The sequence below is a fragment of the Trachemys scripta genome, chromosome 6, assembly GCF_013100865.1.
Source record: "Trachemys scripta elegans isolate TJP31775 chromosome 6, CAS_Tse_1.0, whole genome shotgun sequence".
Taxonomy (NCBI): Eukaryota; Metazoa; Chordata; order Testudines; family Emydidae; genus Trachemys; species Trachemys scripta.
In genome coordinates this window covers 127,228,935-127,245,473 of record NC_048303.1, presented here as the reverse complement: position 1 = coordinate 127,245,473, position 16,539 = coordinate 127,228,935, and the positions used below count along the sequence as shown (strand labels likewise).

Below are 16,539 nucleotides of genomic sequence, written 5' to 3'. Positions count from 1 at the left end.
TTCAGCTGGTGTGAACTGGTGCATTTCCATTGATTTATGCTAATTTACACCAGCTGAGGATCAAGCCCCTGATGTTTATGAGTAACCTATTTTTTTTTCAAAGCATTTATAGTTATTTCCCCTAAAATTCATGGAATTATTGGAGAAACCCCTTAGCAAAGCTAGCTAAAACAAAGTGTTCCAGTATGGAGCATTCACTAGAATATCTAACTATTCACATCCTAACATTAGAAATGATTTTAATTTTAAAATATAAAAATCAGATATATTCTCCAGTGGCTGATGTTCAAAAGTGAGACAATATTAAAAAGGATATTTCATCTTAAATCCCACTAAAGAGATTTCCAATCAGGTTTCCTTGAAAGATGTTTTTAAAGTTTGGCTACAGTGACAAAAACATCGACGTCATACTGACAAGTCTTAAGGAGTCCAAGAGAATTTTAAATGCCATTAAAATATCATGACAGAGAAATGAGATTGATGGGGCATGGGGGGAAGGAGAAGAGGAGGGAAAAATCTCAGAACACAAACTGAAAACCAGAATTCCTTCCTCCCAACATAAAAAAAAAAAAAAAGGTCTTGAACCTTTCCCAATACACTGTTTTGAATGTGGAGGTTTGGAATTCATCAGCTTTGTCCTATATAACCGACAGCTGCCCATGAATGGCACGAATGAAGGCAGATGAATACCGCACAGATGAATTTCAGTGTAACTTTCCTGAAAAGAAAACAAAAGGCTCTTTTCTTAAGCTTTTCAAAAAAAGAAAAGAAAAGAGAGAAAGAAGAGGGACTACAAACTGTACAAACCACCTCCTGCTTTGATGGAGACTTAATTTTCCAAAGTATAATTCCCTGAGGCAGGATATGTAGGAATTCTCTAACACCCATACTCGATGGAACTTAATACCATCCATTCTAACCAATTAGTAAAGACAAACAAAAAGCAAGCAGCACTACATAGCACTCACTGTGGGGACTTCTCCCCACCTGTCTTCAAAAGAGTACAACGCTTGCTTGCTTTCTCCCTGCCAAAAAGGGGAATATACAGGCTTTAGAAATGATAAACAAAACAAGGCAAAAAACAAAACAGGGAGAAGAGTTAAATAATGTCTCACGCCTCCCTTGGTTTATCACCAGGTGTAGAGTGAGGACAAAGGACTAGACATAAAGGATCCTGGTAAAATGCATTAAGTTCTCTCCTACATTCTTCTATCCAAGTCTCATGAACCCAGACCTGATCAGAATGCAGCATTTAGCATCTGTGCATTCATTCTTTCTGTAGCAAGTTTACCATTTCATTAGTGGTTTACAGTGTCCCCCTCCCCCCCCCCGCCCCCTTAAAACCTCAAGGTTTGTTTTCCTTTTGTTCGAAACAGTCCCCCTATTCCCTCCACATTAGCACAGGTCTAGCAAGCTCAGAGCTGAAGCAGCCTTCTCTAAAAGCCATTACTCCCTTAAAGAGAGAGCAGGCAGCGTGCTCCTCTGCACGGCTTTTGGCCAGTAAGTCATAAGAGTTCATTGTATATTTTCTTTCAAAGGGGGGAAGCGACTAACGTCTGGGTTATGTGACCCAACCGTTCTAACGTCCCAGCTAGACATAGCCTCCCATACAAGGGCTTGGCATCCTAATAATTTTGATGTCACAGCAGGCAGTTGTGTGCGCGGGCCATTCAGGCCTCCTGTAAATCATTGAACAAAACCTTGTTGATCCATTACTTAGCAACAAGGAGACTGACAATTTCCATCACATCTTCAGCATTCTGGGCCAGATCCTAAGCAGAAATAAACAGGTGCATCTTCATCCACTCCAATGGAGCTGAGCGTATTTATAGCAGCTGAGAATCTGGCCCACATTTTCACCCATCAATGTTTTGAATATTATCCATTGGTAAAAATGTGGCTAATCTTTTAACCAGAAGTGGGGTTTTTTGGAAGATCCATTATACTTTATTTTATTTCACATATTTTCCTTCTCCCTAGAGTCTGCTGCATATTACTCCAGCTGTCTCATTTAAAAAACAAAAACAAAAAAAACAAAAGAGAAGAAGCCGTAAACTCTGGTATTTACATATTTATGTGGAATCTGCTCTGTGAAACTTGCAGAAATAAAGAGGCACTCTTATAAACCCACAGGAGGAAAAAGGTGAACCAAAGATCAACTTTCCTATCATGGGAAATACCCGAAAGGAACATAATGTGTATTTGAATTTTTTTCATTCAACTTGGATTTGTGTTCATTTGTTTCCTATTTTTGGTTTATAGCTCTTTTGATGAAAATATTCTACACTTGATCGGCACTTCAATATTTATAGAAAATAAGTTATCCACACACCGCTGGAGATTGTGATTATACGCTCACGTTTAAACAATGTTAACATTTATGCCTTCAGCTCTGCATGGATATTTCACCCCTCTTCCTTTGCCAGTATGCTTTAATTCTCTCAGATTCCTTAAGCAGTGCAAGATTTAGCTCTTCCTGAAGGAAAACAACTAGGATTAACATGTGTATATGTGGCTTCTGCTGATTTCTGAGAAGCAGTTTGCCAGACAATGTAATATTCTAGTTCAAAGGTGGAATGTTTACAGACACGATTCTACCAAGAACACTTAGGCCCCAGTCCAAAAGGCCACTGAATGGAACAGAGTCTTTCCATTGACTTCAATGAGCTCTAGACCAGTGGTTTTCAATTTTTTCATTTGTGCGCCCCTAAAAAATTTTGAATGGAGGTGCGGACCCCCTTTGGAAATCTTAAACATAGTCTGGGGTCCATGGACCTCAGGTTGAAACCACTGCTCTATGGTAATGACAACCTTTTGTGGACCCCTTAGACAGTCTGGACACCCCCAGGGGTCCATGGACCACAGGTTGAAGACCACTGCTCTAGACCAAGCCCTTAGTACCTGATCTAAAGCCCACTGAAGTTAATGGAAAGCCTCATAATTGACTTCAGTGGGCTCTGGATCAAGCCTTTAGTGCATAGTACAGCAAGCACTGTATGTGGGTAAAAGCCGAGTTAGGGGTAAAAGAATGTGGTGTGGTGCAATAATGACTGGGTAGGTTCTTTATTCTGAGCAAAAGAATGGTAATTCAATACAAAGGAGAAGGGGTAGTATAGCCTCAACTCAGCAAAACATTTGTGTGTGTGAGTAATAAATTCCACCCCTGGTCAGCAACGTATTTAAGAACTTGTTTAACTCCCATGGAATTGGGGCGGGGGGTCTAGAAGCACCCAGTTACACCCAGAGGGCAAGGATTGTCTCTCTCTAGATGTCTGTACAGCACCTAGCACAATAGGGTCCCAACATGATTAAGGCCTCCAAGCACTACCACAATATTAATGTTAAATAATAACGAGGCAAGACAAAAAGACCTGGATATAAGGTAAATAGGCAGGTGGTTCTATTAACTAATGACTAGGACCCTACCAAATTCACAGCCATGAAAAATGCGCCACAGACCGTGAAATCTGGTCTTGTGTGCGCTTTTACCCTATACTATACAGATTTCATGGGGGAGAGGAGCATTTCTCAAATTGGGGGTCCTGACCCAAAAAGGAGCTGTGGGGGGGGTACCCTTACTTCTCTGCTGCCTCCACAGCCGGGCAGCCGGAGAGCAGCAGCTGTTGGCCAGGTGCCCAGCTCTGAAGGCAGAGCCCCGCCAGCAGCAGCACAGAAGCAAGGGTGGCTTACCATGCAGTGCACACCAGGCCATCCTTACTTCTGCGTTGCTGCCTTCAGAGCTGGGTGGCCAGAGAGTGGTGGCTGCTGACTGAGGGCCCACTCTGCAGGCAGCAGCGCAGAAGGGTGGCAATGCCATACCAGGCCATCCCTACTTCTGCACTGCTGCTGGTGGCAGTTCTGCCTTCTGAGCTGGGCTCCCAGCCAGCAGCCGCTCTCCAGGTGCCCAGCTCTGAAGGCAGCACCGCCAGCAGCTGCGCAGAAGTCAGGGTAGCAATACCGCAACCCCCCTTGCCTCACAACTCCTTTTTGGGTCAGGACCCCGACAATTTCAACACTGTGAAATTTCAGATTTAAATAGCTGAAATAATGAAATGAACTATTTTTAAAAATCTTTGGCCATAAAATTGACCAAAATGGACCGTGAATTTGGTAGGACCCCACTAATGATGCAAATTACACACCAGCTTTTTGTTGCATCCAGAGGAGAAGTTGGGTTGGACAAACTCCCAAAAGGCATTTGCAATCTCAGCCCAGAGTAGACAGAGGGTCTTGCAATCCAGGTTTGAAGAAAGTAAAGAAAAATGGTATCCCAAGTTTGCATCAAAGCCCAGCAAGAAGAAGAAAGACATTCAGCAGACAGGGAGTAGTTAGAAAATGATATTAAATAATGGAATACAGAAAGCCAAAAGAGAGCCCCTAGAAGATTCATAAAAGGAAAACCAATCAGGAACGAGGGCTGAGCACGTGATCAGAAAAATTAGCCAATTTTTAAAAAACAAATCCAAAACATGAGACTGGCTAACATGACAAAGAAAATATGGGACAGTTCTGTACACAGATATCAGAAACTGCGACTGGCAGGCAACAAATCAACCAGGGCAAAATAGTCAAATAGTCCAACAAATCCCAAAGAGATTTGCTTTTAACAGCCATTTTTACCCAGAGGCCGCACTGTGCCACTGCAAATGTTGGAGATAAACTATAGACTTTTCAGACATAAAAAGAGCAGCAGTAGCCCCTCAATGAAGGAAGAATTGGTCGTAACTGAGACAATGAAACTTGGAAGAACAATGGGTACAGTAGAAATATTGTGACTTGAAATGTAATCTGTAAGATTTTCCAATAGGCCAACTGCATAGACTAGCAGATAACTCAGTTCCTGCCTATATTATAGGAGGGGATAGTCAAAAGTGCTCACCATTGACCTAATTCTGTTCTCAGTGAAATCAATGGAAGTTTTACTATTGACTTCAAAGGGAGCAGTTAGGTCAGCACAGATTGCTTCTGAAAATCCCGTCTATAAGTAAATGATGTGCTCGTAACACATGGTGAAGTGATCATCTGAACTGGTTATATGCAGTACAAGTTGGAGGGTGGGATGGGGAAGAGTTGCTGTGAGGATATTCAACACAGCCATGTGTTAACTATATTTGTGCATCCATGCCTACCACGTTTCCTAACCATTGCAGGATAAAATTTTCAACAGCACCTAAGTCACTTTGGAGCTTAAATCTCATTGGCTTTAAGTGGAACTCAGGCACTTTTGAAAAGTTGACTCAAAGTGCCTGGAGGATATGCAATTAGATCATTTCAGCAACACTTTGGCCAGTGCATACTGGATGCTCTATTAAAGAGGCCTACGAAAGGAAGGAGTAAGATTGGCCATCCCAGTTAGGTGGTCCTAGCAACACAGAAAAACAACAGTGTTGTGACTGGTTACTGCTTTTTACACTGGAAAGAGCAACACATGGTTGGCGGATGATACCATACCTGGTATGTACAGCCATACATAATGGCATTAACTGTTTACAGAGTTTGTTAAAAAATATGGTATCAGGAATCTATGGGGAAACACCTGGACTTCCATAACTCAAGAGAATGAGAAAACTCTTCTGTATTAATACAACATATTAACAATAAATATAATATGTAAGGTACAAGAGGATTTCTTTATTCCAAAAGAAATTAAGCATATCTGAAATAAGCAAGTGGAAGAGATGCAATAGAGAAAACAACAGGTTCATACATATACCATGGAATTGTGGAAAAACTAGAGAAATACTAGGAAAAAATATAAAAAAGTGCAGTAAATACTAGATAAGAATGAAAATTCCCAAGTTTCCATAGCCAGTCTTGGGCAAATTAACGTATGTGCGCCAACGTGCATAAAAATTGTTTTTTATTTAATAAAAGGAAAAATAGAATATTTTTGAGGAAGTAAAAATAAATTTAATTTTTCATCCCAGGATATTATAATTTACTTGAAAATCCAAGAAAATGAAGTTGAAATATCATATAGAAGTCTGACATACAAAATTTGTCAATCGACACAAGCACATCAGAGCAAACACCAGTTTAGGCTAAGAGATACGAATGCAAAATATTTAATTGTCAGGCACAGAGAAGCAGTAGGAAGATTACACAAATTAAACTAACAAGTAAAAATAAAATACAAATGAGTGCCCCAGTCTTTCAGACACTGAAGTCAATGGGCTACACGTGTCTAGCATTAAACATGTACTTCAGTGCTTCCAGAATCAGGGCCAGAGATGGAGAATAGAATATTGCATAAGAGATGCAATAGACTGAGTACATGAGGAACAAGAGTACTCTAGCCTCTAAGTGATAGCGAGAGATAGATCAATGACCGAAGAGAGAGAGACGGATAAAGACATTATTTCCCTGTAAAATTCATACCAGAACAGAAACTACAAAGTCACTGATCATCTTCTTGTGGAGGGTTGAGGAATGAAATAAAACAAGAAATCAGCAGTTGGAGAAGCTCTTATCCAGCTCCAGAGTTTTGAACAAAGAAAGTGTGAGAGATTGGGACACTTCAACATGTATTTAAATGTCTCTTTGGTCAAAAATGGGATGATGAACTAGATCAAGAAACAAATGGGATACCATGGAAAGATCCAAGACAATACAGAACAGGAACAGCAACTTCAGCATTGGGGGCATATTGGAGAGCCGATAACGGGGAAGCCCCTAGAATGTTATTCACAAAGGGAAGACTGTAAAAAGGAACAGTCAGATTTTTTTTGAGGAAGAAAAAATACAAGCAAATGGTTTCTCCTCTAAGGAAGAAACCAAGTCAAGATCCGATACCAGACACTGAGCAAGTAAAAATACGTCAAGGTGGGATTTTGAAGAGAGTCTTTGTGATTTCAAAATATGAATCCCACTGAAACTCAACCAGACTCCAAGTATCAGCTTAGGCAGCGGTGAGAGGATATTCTACTCATGTAGCAGCAACAGCATGAGAAGTGGGAAGGTGGGGAAGTGGAATTCGACAAGGATCACTAAGGTGACACACGTTTGTTCACTTGACGCCGCACATCACTGACCTGAAGCAGGAATATGTGGGAGAGTGAAACACTCTGAAGATGAAACATAGTGGGGGAGGAAAAGGAGGGTGAGAAGACTGAGGATTCAACACAGACTTGAAGCATGGGTGCTTGTGGAAAATACTGAGAGTGCAAGGAAATTTCATATGACCAATTGATTTTTTTTTTTTTAATTGAACTCACTGGGCTTAATTCTCATTTACACAAAGGGGCCCCTTTATGGTGTCAGAACAACATTGAAGTGGCCATGGTGCAAATGACAATCAGGCCCTCAACATTTAGGCACTGCCAAGAAATAACCAGGAGACAGATCTGAGAGGATGAAAACAAAACCCTGCCACACACTGCTTTATGCAGCAGAGAAAAACAATTGACATTTCAGGATGTATTTTAAAAAAAAAAAAAAAAAAGGAGAACTGAATATACACTGGAGGAAGTTATTCCAGCACTGTGTATCAAGACCACATTTGGAATGCTTTGATCAGTTCTGGCCATTTTTTTAACATTGAAAAGGATATTATAGATTTATAGAAGGTACAGCAGAGGGCAACCAGAAAGCTACACAGACTGTAGGATCTTAGTTGTTCAAATAAAAAGGCTGGAGAGACTATATCCATGCTCCTTTGTAACTTTTAATCTCCTTTTTTCTTTTGAGTTATAGACACACACGTAACTCTGAACGCAACAGAGGGGATAGATGTTGCACAACTCCTTGTGCTACTGTCAGAATCACTTTTTTAGAAAGGTCATGCACTTAATTTAAGGAGAGGAAAATAACAAAAGGAATTTAGAAGGTGAAACTCAGAAGGTAAAATTATTTAACACAGCGAGGGACCCATACTGCTCCCCACTGAAGTCTATGGGAGTTCTCCAATTGATTTTTCACTGAGCACAGGATCAGGTATACAGTAGTAATAATACACTATATAATCAATTACAAGGAAAAGCAATGGGAACTATATACATTTCAGAAGAGAGAAAAGTAATTGGAGGAAGAAATTGTACCATATTATTTTTATCTGCAGGGAGGGGACCAACCAAAGAGCTTCCTGTCCCCTCCTATTCTAAAGTTTCCTATACTGCCAGGAATTTCTATTAACATTGGCATTCAAGGCCTCTATTTATCCACAGAGTAGGTACAACGTGGCCAGCAGCACTATCTGCATCCCTATGCTGTTCTACAAAAGTGCTGCTTTGGAATGATCAATTCTAGGTAGGAAGGACACTGCTCTCTGTGTATCCACTCAGTCTTGGGCCATTAATTCTGTTGCTTCTTTATCCCCTCTCTCCCCCAAGCTGCTTTCCTGGTTTTATTTTTAGCTTATTATCCTTCAACTTTACCTCAAAAATTGTTTATTATTATTTTATGCCAAGCACAATTCCATTCTTTAAAACTCAGATTATTCCAATCATTTTTCTGCAACATGCTCCCTACTTAGTATTTTTTCAGGCCAGAGAGGAATTCTAGCGTAGAATGGGTTTTCTTCACTGTGATTTTCCTCATTATATAGGACTGATGCATGCTGAATAACTTTACATATTTGAATTACCTGCTTGAGTGTGTGGCACCTATGTTTAGTCAGAGACTTGCTGTTTAAAGTCTGAGCACTGCAGTAGGCTGGGAGTATGCTGCCACCTGGATGTACTGGCTTAACAGTTCAATACATAGGTCAGGTTTCACCCATGTATTTACACAGTTTGTTATTCAAGTGATAAAAATTCCACAGTCTAAACATGAGGTAGGACTAAGAAATAAACAAAACTTATTTGTATTTCAAATGTCAGATCTCAATACACACACAGTCTCCAAAGATTTTAAAATAAAAGTTGTCCATTTGTTTCTAATCTCTTGAGCCAATTGCATTCATGGTGCAGCTCCAGTACGGCAAATGAAGTTACACAAGGGATGAATTGTGCCACTTAGGACTAGATGGAAAAAGCAAAACAGAGAGGTTAGACACTAGGTAGATCTAGTGAGATATAGATTTAACCATTCAATGATTGCGCGTGATCAATAATGGTTAGTTTCTTAATTTATGTAAATTTTCCATCTACCATTCATTCCTCATTCCAAGTGTAAAGGGCTGAGGTGTGTCTTATGAACTTGTAACCATCTCAGACTTATTTTAGTCTGCTCTGCGATTCCCTTCCTGTTTAATAAGCATGATCAGGCCAGGTAAGGCAGGGGGGAGGGATAGCTCAGTGGTTTGAGCATTGGCCTGCTAAACACAGGGTTGTGAATTCAATCCTTGAGGCGGCCATTTAGGGATCTGGGGCAAAAATCTGTCTCAGGATTGGTCCTGCTTTGAGCAGGGGGTTGGACTAGATGACCTCCTGAGGTCCCTTCCAACTCTGATATTCTATGATCATCAAACACAAAATATTTAAATGTTTCTTCATTGTTCTGGGTTTGTGTGTGTATCTGCACAATCACATATACACAAACTACAGTCACTGAACTGCATTTCCTACATTTAAGCCCTGTACTTCAAGGCTTAACACAATGTCTAACTATTGGGTGTTAGAAAGAAACTTCCCCCAAGAGCAGGTTATTCCTTAATTGCCAATTACATGGTTTCTTGCACCTTCCTCTGGATTAGATGGACACCCAGTCCGGCAATTCCTGTTACTATGACTAAACTTGCTCTGGAGAATATCAAGATTAATAGTGGACACCTGGGCAAGGTGTGAAGGATCCTGGGTCTTGAATTTGGTCCCATAAGTCCCCAAGCAGCACCCAGACCATTACTGCCACCCGACAGCTCTCCAGAACCAGCATGGGAGGGGTCTGGCAGAACTCTGGCCCACCAGAGACACTGTCCACGAAGCTCCTGATTGGAGCAGATGTCCAGCTCCACCAATTGGCCTGGTGTTCAGCCCCTCCGATTGGCCTGGGTGCAATTCTAAAACCAGAAAGAGGAACAGGAAGTTGTCTGAGCAACTGAGTGAACTCCTGACCTGATGCAGTACTGGGCTACAACTCTGGCTTGACCACGGGCACTGTTCCCTGGTTCCGAATCAATCCTTGGCATGGCTCTCTGACTCAAGTCCTGACCCTTAGCATGACGCCTGATACTGATTCTGGCTTAACCTTTGGCATAAATACTGACCCTGACTCCAGTCTCCACCCTTGGTGTGATCCTAATTCCAACTCCAGCTCTGGCTTTGGTTCCTAGCGTCTAACTCTGGCTCTGACCACTAGGTCTGACCAGCCACACCTCGATCCCCACACGGTTACTGTCAATAGATTGAGTATCGGGAGACACATGTTCTATTCCTGACTTTGCCATGATTTGCTGTGCAACCTTAGTCAAGCCACTTTGGTCAATATTTTCAAAACACAAGTGACACATTTCAGTGCTAAAATTTCACTGACACTTGAAGAAGCAAACTACATATTTGGATGCCTAAATAAGTATGTAGGTGCCATAGGTGTCAAAACTTTAGGCACCCAGGCATAAAAATGTTGATATTAACCTCTCTGCACCTATGTCCTCACACATCAAATGGACATAAAGCTGACCGTCCTTTACAAAGCTCTTTGAGATTCTTTGATGGAAGGTGCTAGAGCAGTACAAAGCAGCAGTAATGAAGGGCCTTAACTAAGGTGACCAGGTGTCTGCTTTTTTACTCGAAAGTCCAGTCGAAAAGGGAATCTGACAGTGTCTGGTCAGATCTATTGACCGGACACCAAAAGTCTGGTTAATGCAGGTGGAGAAGGCGGGGAGGCACCAGATCATAACCCGTGCCAGCTCCTACTCAGTCAGGCTGCCACCCACCTGCATCGGGCAGCTCCATGCCCCAGCTCCACCGTTGAGTCCCTCCCAACCTGAGCAGAGGGGGAGAGAAACGGGGGAAGAGGATTGGGCCAAAAGAAACCTGATGAGGTTCAACAAGGACAAGTGCAGAGTCCTGCACTTAGGATGGAAGAATCCCATGCATTGCTACAGACTAGGGGCCGAATGGCTAGGCAGCAGTTCTGCAGAAAAGGACCTAGGGGTTACAGTGGACGAGAAGCTGGATATGAGTCGACAGTGTGCTCTTGTTGCCAAGAAGGCTAACGGCATTTTGGGCTGTATAAGTAGGAGCATTGCCAGCAAATCGAAGGATGTGATCATTCCCCTCTATTCGACATTGATCAGGCCTCATCTGAAGTACTGTGTCTAGTTTTGGACCCACACTACAAGAAGGACGTGGAAAAATTGGAAAGAGTCCAGCGGAGGGCAACAAAAATGATTAGGGGGCTGGAGCACATGACTTATGAGGAGAGACTGAGGGAACTGGGATTGTTTAGTCTGCAGAAGAGAAGAATGAGGGGGAGGATTTGATAGCTGCTTTCAGCTACCTGAAAGAGGGATCCAAAGAGGATGGATCTAGACTGTTCTCAGTGGTACCAGATGACAGAACAAGGAGTAATGGTCTCAAGTTGCAGTGTGGGAAGTTTAGGTTGGATATTAGGAAAAAAAAATTCAGTAGGAGGGTGGTGAAGCACTGGAATGGGTTCCCTAGGGAGGTGGTGGAATCTCCTTCCTTAGAGGTTTTTAAGGTCAGGCTTGACAAAGCCCTGGCTGGGATAATTTAGTTGGGGGTTGGTCCTGCTTTGAGCAGGGGGTTGGACTAGATGACCTCCTGAGGTCCCTTCCAACCCTGATATTCTATGAAGAGGGGAAAAGCAGCGAGCAACTGGGGGTGGAGAGGGAAGAGGAGCAAATGGGGTTGGGGCCTTGGGAGAAGAGGCAGGGCCTCGGGAGGTTCTGGCACTCTTGCTGAAGTGTCCGTTTTTTAAATATTACAAAGTTGGCAACCCTAGCCCAAACACCGGGGGATGACATACTGGAGCCACTCCTTCCCATGCGACCTCAGGCAAGCAAAGAGATACAAAGGCTTGGCACTAATCGGAATTCTAGCACTGGCATCACTTGTATTGCATTTTGGGCCATCATCAAACACAGGAAGGACTGAGAGAGTGTGGCAGCTCCTCAGAGCAAACACTCATTAACTTCAATGGTAGGAAAGTTAGACCAATGCCGAATGATTCTGAAAACTGCACCTTCGCTATTTTCAGGCTGGTTTGTTTGGTTTTTCTAAGTGATAGTGAAAGCAAAGTGTTTTATTTTTAAGCAATCACTGTCATTCTCCATATCTTTTGACTACTTTTTTCCCTTCAGCTTCTCTCTCTCTCTTGCTCTCTGAAAGGTGACTAAGATGTGTCCCTCTTGTGTACTTTACAAATCTGTATAATACTGTCAAAATGCACTTGCTGGCTTAAAGTGAACCACAAAGCATTAGTTTAAAAATAATTTAAAAAACCCTCAACCAATTTTATTGGGGAAATAGCTTCCTATGACCACCTCAGGCTTGTATATACAATTTTACATGTCACCACCCTGAAAAAAATTCATTTAAGTCTCCAGGCTAACTTCCTTTCAGAATCATAATGCAATACATTAGCCACACAATTTTTCATTCAAATTTTGGGTTGGGTATAAAATATAAAAATGCATAAAGGAGTTTTACATTGCAGCAGTGCCCTTGATCAAAACTATAGTTAAGGTCTATCAATCTTAATCAAGCCACTAAACCACTATCTTCAGTGGTTTCTGACTTTGTAGTAAACATTTGATGTAAGACCAGATCTTTGCAAGAAACCATTACGAAAAGAAATATTTTTATTTATTTCAGCCTTCAAAGTTTTTGCTTTGTTGTTTGAAGTCTTTCTGGACATCTTTAAGTTGTAATAACGCAAAGACAAATCATAAGCAATTCTCCAGTTTAGGAGTTTCTCTATGCTAAATAAATGCAAAGTGTTTCGCTTTAAAAAGGATAAATTTTAGGAGAGTAGTAATCAAAACCAAAGTGTTTTTTTTTAGATGAAAAAAGTCCAACACTAAACCAGCAAAATTAAGGACCTGAGCAAAGAATTATGCATATGCTTAACTTCATGCACTGCAAGTACTTTACTAGAGTTCAATATGCCGTAAAGTTAAGGACATGTTTAAGTGCTTTCTTGAACTGGGACCTAGGTTAGTAACAACTGACAGTCTTTTACTGTGCAAGGGCAGTAACTGTTCTGACTCGCACTTTCATTGAAATCAGCACAAATATACACAACCCACCCCTAAGAGTTCAGTATCAAGTGTGCAGATATACCTATCAAATGTGACTGGGCGTGTGCACATGGAGACATCCACTTGTTTTAATAGCATGTTCATCACACCATGTTATCTGATCACCAAAGATATTCTGTGCAGTTGCACATCCAACTCGCCTTGCAATTTAAGCAATTATGCCTTAAGCTTTGTTTAAACTTGCACTTTTGTCCTCACTGGTTCTGTGCCTTCCCAATCAAACGGAAGCCAAATAAAGGACTGCCAACTTCAAAGGATTTCTTTCAAAAACTGTGAGGCCCATGCAGCGAAAAGGATACTTCCATGTTCCCACAGCAACAATGTTCCTATGAAACATACTATGATATCAGTCTTTTGAAACTTAACAATGCAATAGACTACAAGTATGGAATCCTTATATAAAAAAGACTGCGTGACATCCAAAAAGCACTAGCTGCTACTAGCAAAACAAGCAAACAAAATTAGAGAAATAACTGAAGTGAAAATTAAACGACTGGCCTTATGAGTGATAGATTTAGAGACCTCTGGACGGGAGGCTATTAAAACACTTTGAAGGAGGACAACACTGCACCTAAAAGATAAAAGATGAGCTAGAAACTAAGGCCTACACAAAAAATCAAGGGGTACCTGAAGTCTCTGAGTATGCTGAAGGATCTGCCCGGACAGGTTGTTGTTTTTTTGTGTGGGAAAAGTGGATCACTAGCTATGTGCAACTCAATGGATCTGTTCTTGTCTTGCTGGTCTTCTGAGAACCCCTCTCCTCACCAGGCTTCTTGCGTGGTTCTGCTGCCACGTCAACTTCCTTTAATAACTAGTTGGAAGACCCTCTGAGCCCAAGGGGATTTCAGATGGCAAAGAGCAGGAGATAGGTATTTTTCCGGACTATGCAACATCACTTCTGAAAAGGGGATGGGAGGGGGAAAAAACGGATTTGCACCTTTCAAGCAACAGCTTAAAAGAGGGGACTCAGTTAAGCAGTTCTATGCCCAGCCAGGCTCCGGTGAACCAAGACAGACACGTCTTTATATTTCAGTCTCCAGATGAGGCAATGGCCTTTATCAAAAGGAAAATAACAAAGTTCAAGAATAGCTGGAATACATGGGATTGGGTGCTTTGGACAATGATGGAGCTCAGATATTGCTGCTTAGTGAATTTCATTATCATCACATCTGCTTTTTATTTTATTTTTTTGACATTGAGGTGTTGGGTCTGTTTTGAGTTGCTGCTTAAAAAAAAAAAAAGTGAACACACTGATGCATACCATAAAGTAAAACTCAAAAAAGCTTCTGTTTTGAACATTACTGACTTTGTACGTGTTCTGTAATGTGTGCCTGTATTTATGATGGGCAAATATTTTTCTTGGCATGCGTGGAGGGAAGGGGATGACCACTGAGTCGCAGGAGAATGCATAAAGTGCATTGTATTGCTTCCAAAGGGTATCTCCAGATTCTGCCAACCTTACTCATATAGAATAGTATCTTTCTTTGCAGTCCCACCAAAAACCAATCAGGCTATTCAAAAAAATAAGTAGCACTCAAAGAGAGCATGGGTGAGCAGCCATGATGACTTTGTTTTTAAGTACAATGTGCATGAAATAATTATAAAAATGCCAACCCATTTATTAAGCTGTTGGGTATTTTTTTTAAAAATGTTATAGGACCCACTCATGTACTTCTCAGTCTCTCTCCTTTTTAAAATGAAATAACATTGCCTTCAACTTCCAAATATATTTGTTTAGGACTGGAACTTGCATGGAAGACACAGCCCGATTTACAGGTCTCAGAAGCTTCTCTTGGCTAGGATTTTCAGGTTCAGTCCTGCAAACACTTAAGCCCCGGTCTAGTGTAACTACTTGCAGGCAAACTGAAAGATTTATGCTTCCTCCCATCTTTAAAAGGGATGGAGCAGGGTGTGGTACTGCCTTGGGAAGTCCAATCAGGCTTTCCCTAGTTTTGCTGGAGGATCTCTGAGCATGTGTAGTATGACCTCTCACCCTGAAAGAAGGGGTAATTAATCTTTAATTCAGGCCCTGCCTACAGTAAGGAAATTTGCACTGTTATAGGTACACCAGTGTAACTTACATCTGTGTATTACTGGATTAAACTGCACAGATGTAAAGCCCCACTTTGCACCAGAGTTGTGTGTCTTCATGACGAGTTTGTGCTGGTGTAACAAACTAGTGTGGGTTGCCTTACTAGAGACAGAGCCAAAAGACATCCTTTCTCCAAACTGCTCCTTAGACTTGGAAGTGAAACAGAGGTCTGAAGAAACCCACCAAACACACAAAAACAGTTTGACAAAACACAAAAACAAAAAGCCAAACTCTCAAATGCTTAGTTTTGAGTCTCCTTATTCTTGTGAGGTCATAATTTTACAAGCACGCCAGTCACTATCCGTTCCTCAAGGCCAGACAGGACCTGACTTTCTCATTCAAAACAACCAGAAGGAAAGGTGTAAAGCAGCGTAGCTCCACTGACACTCAGTAGTGTCACAGCTGTGGATTTGGCCCTTTACCTGGATTATTATTGTTTAAAACAGCAACATACTACATGTGATTATGCTACACACAAGACTGCACTTTAATGTACAATATTTCCACAGGCCTTTCATTTTTGTTTTTCAAAAGAATTTGGTGCTTCCTGTCCAATATATATATATTTTTTTAATATTAACATTAGACAGACATGCCTAGTCAGGTCAATGCGTGTATTCAGAGATGTCACTCAGTTTAATAAAATCACTGATAGGTTGGGGGTAGTGTACAGATGCTCACTAACGTGGTAAAACCCTGTTAAATAGAGAGCTCTGATGATCATACTGCTGTAGAATGTTTCTCTAAACAAAAGCTCAGCCTTGCAATGATTATTGTTTTGTCTCTGATATTTACATGGCAAGCTATTAAAACTTCTTAATAAATAAATAGTTGGGGGGGGGAGGGGATTTTTTGCTTACAGAATGTTCCAATTCCCATCTAAGGAGCACCTGGTAACATGGCGACAATCACCTTCTATATCAGAAATATTGTGCACATATAGAAGTCCCTAACCAGGCATGGTACAAATAGGATCAGCTTCCCATGTTGTCTCATTAATAAGACTCAGTGCTGACCTGCAAGGCCTACTACACCTCTAGGAATTGAGAGGGCAGTTCTGGCTCTCTGCCTGTTTAGGCCTTCGCCTCACCACCAACACAGTTCATCAGTTCATTTCACCACAGACCTCCAAACAACTGCTCACTGCTGACCTGGACCAGTTTATACCAGCATTGGAGGCATAAAACTTCTTTTTACTGACGACACAGCCAACAAGGACCGGACCACCGAAAGCGACCTAGAAGTCTACTCACTCAAAGTTCCCAGCTCCAGGACATACACTGTGAAG

The 16,539-nt window shown here is 41.4% G+C and overlaps 1 protein-coding gene across 8 annotated transcripts in view; it reads right to left on the bottom strand.

Moving 5' to 3' along the window:
- The window catches only part of ZNF462 (zinc finger protein 462), a 119,063-nt gene that overhangs the window by 32,100 nt on the left and 70,424 nt on the right, over positions 1–16,539 (bottom strand). The gene's annotated exons all lie outside the window — the stretch shown is intronic.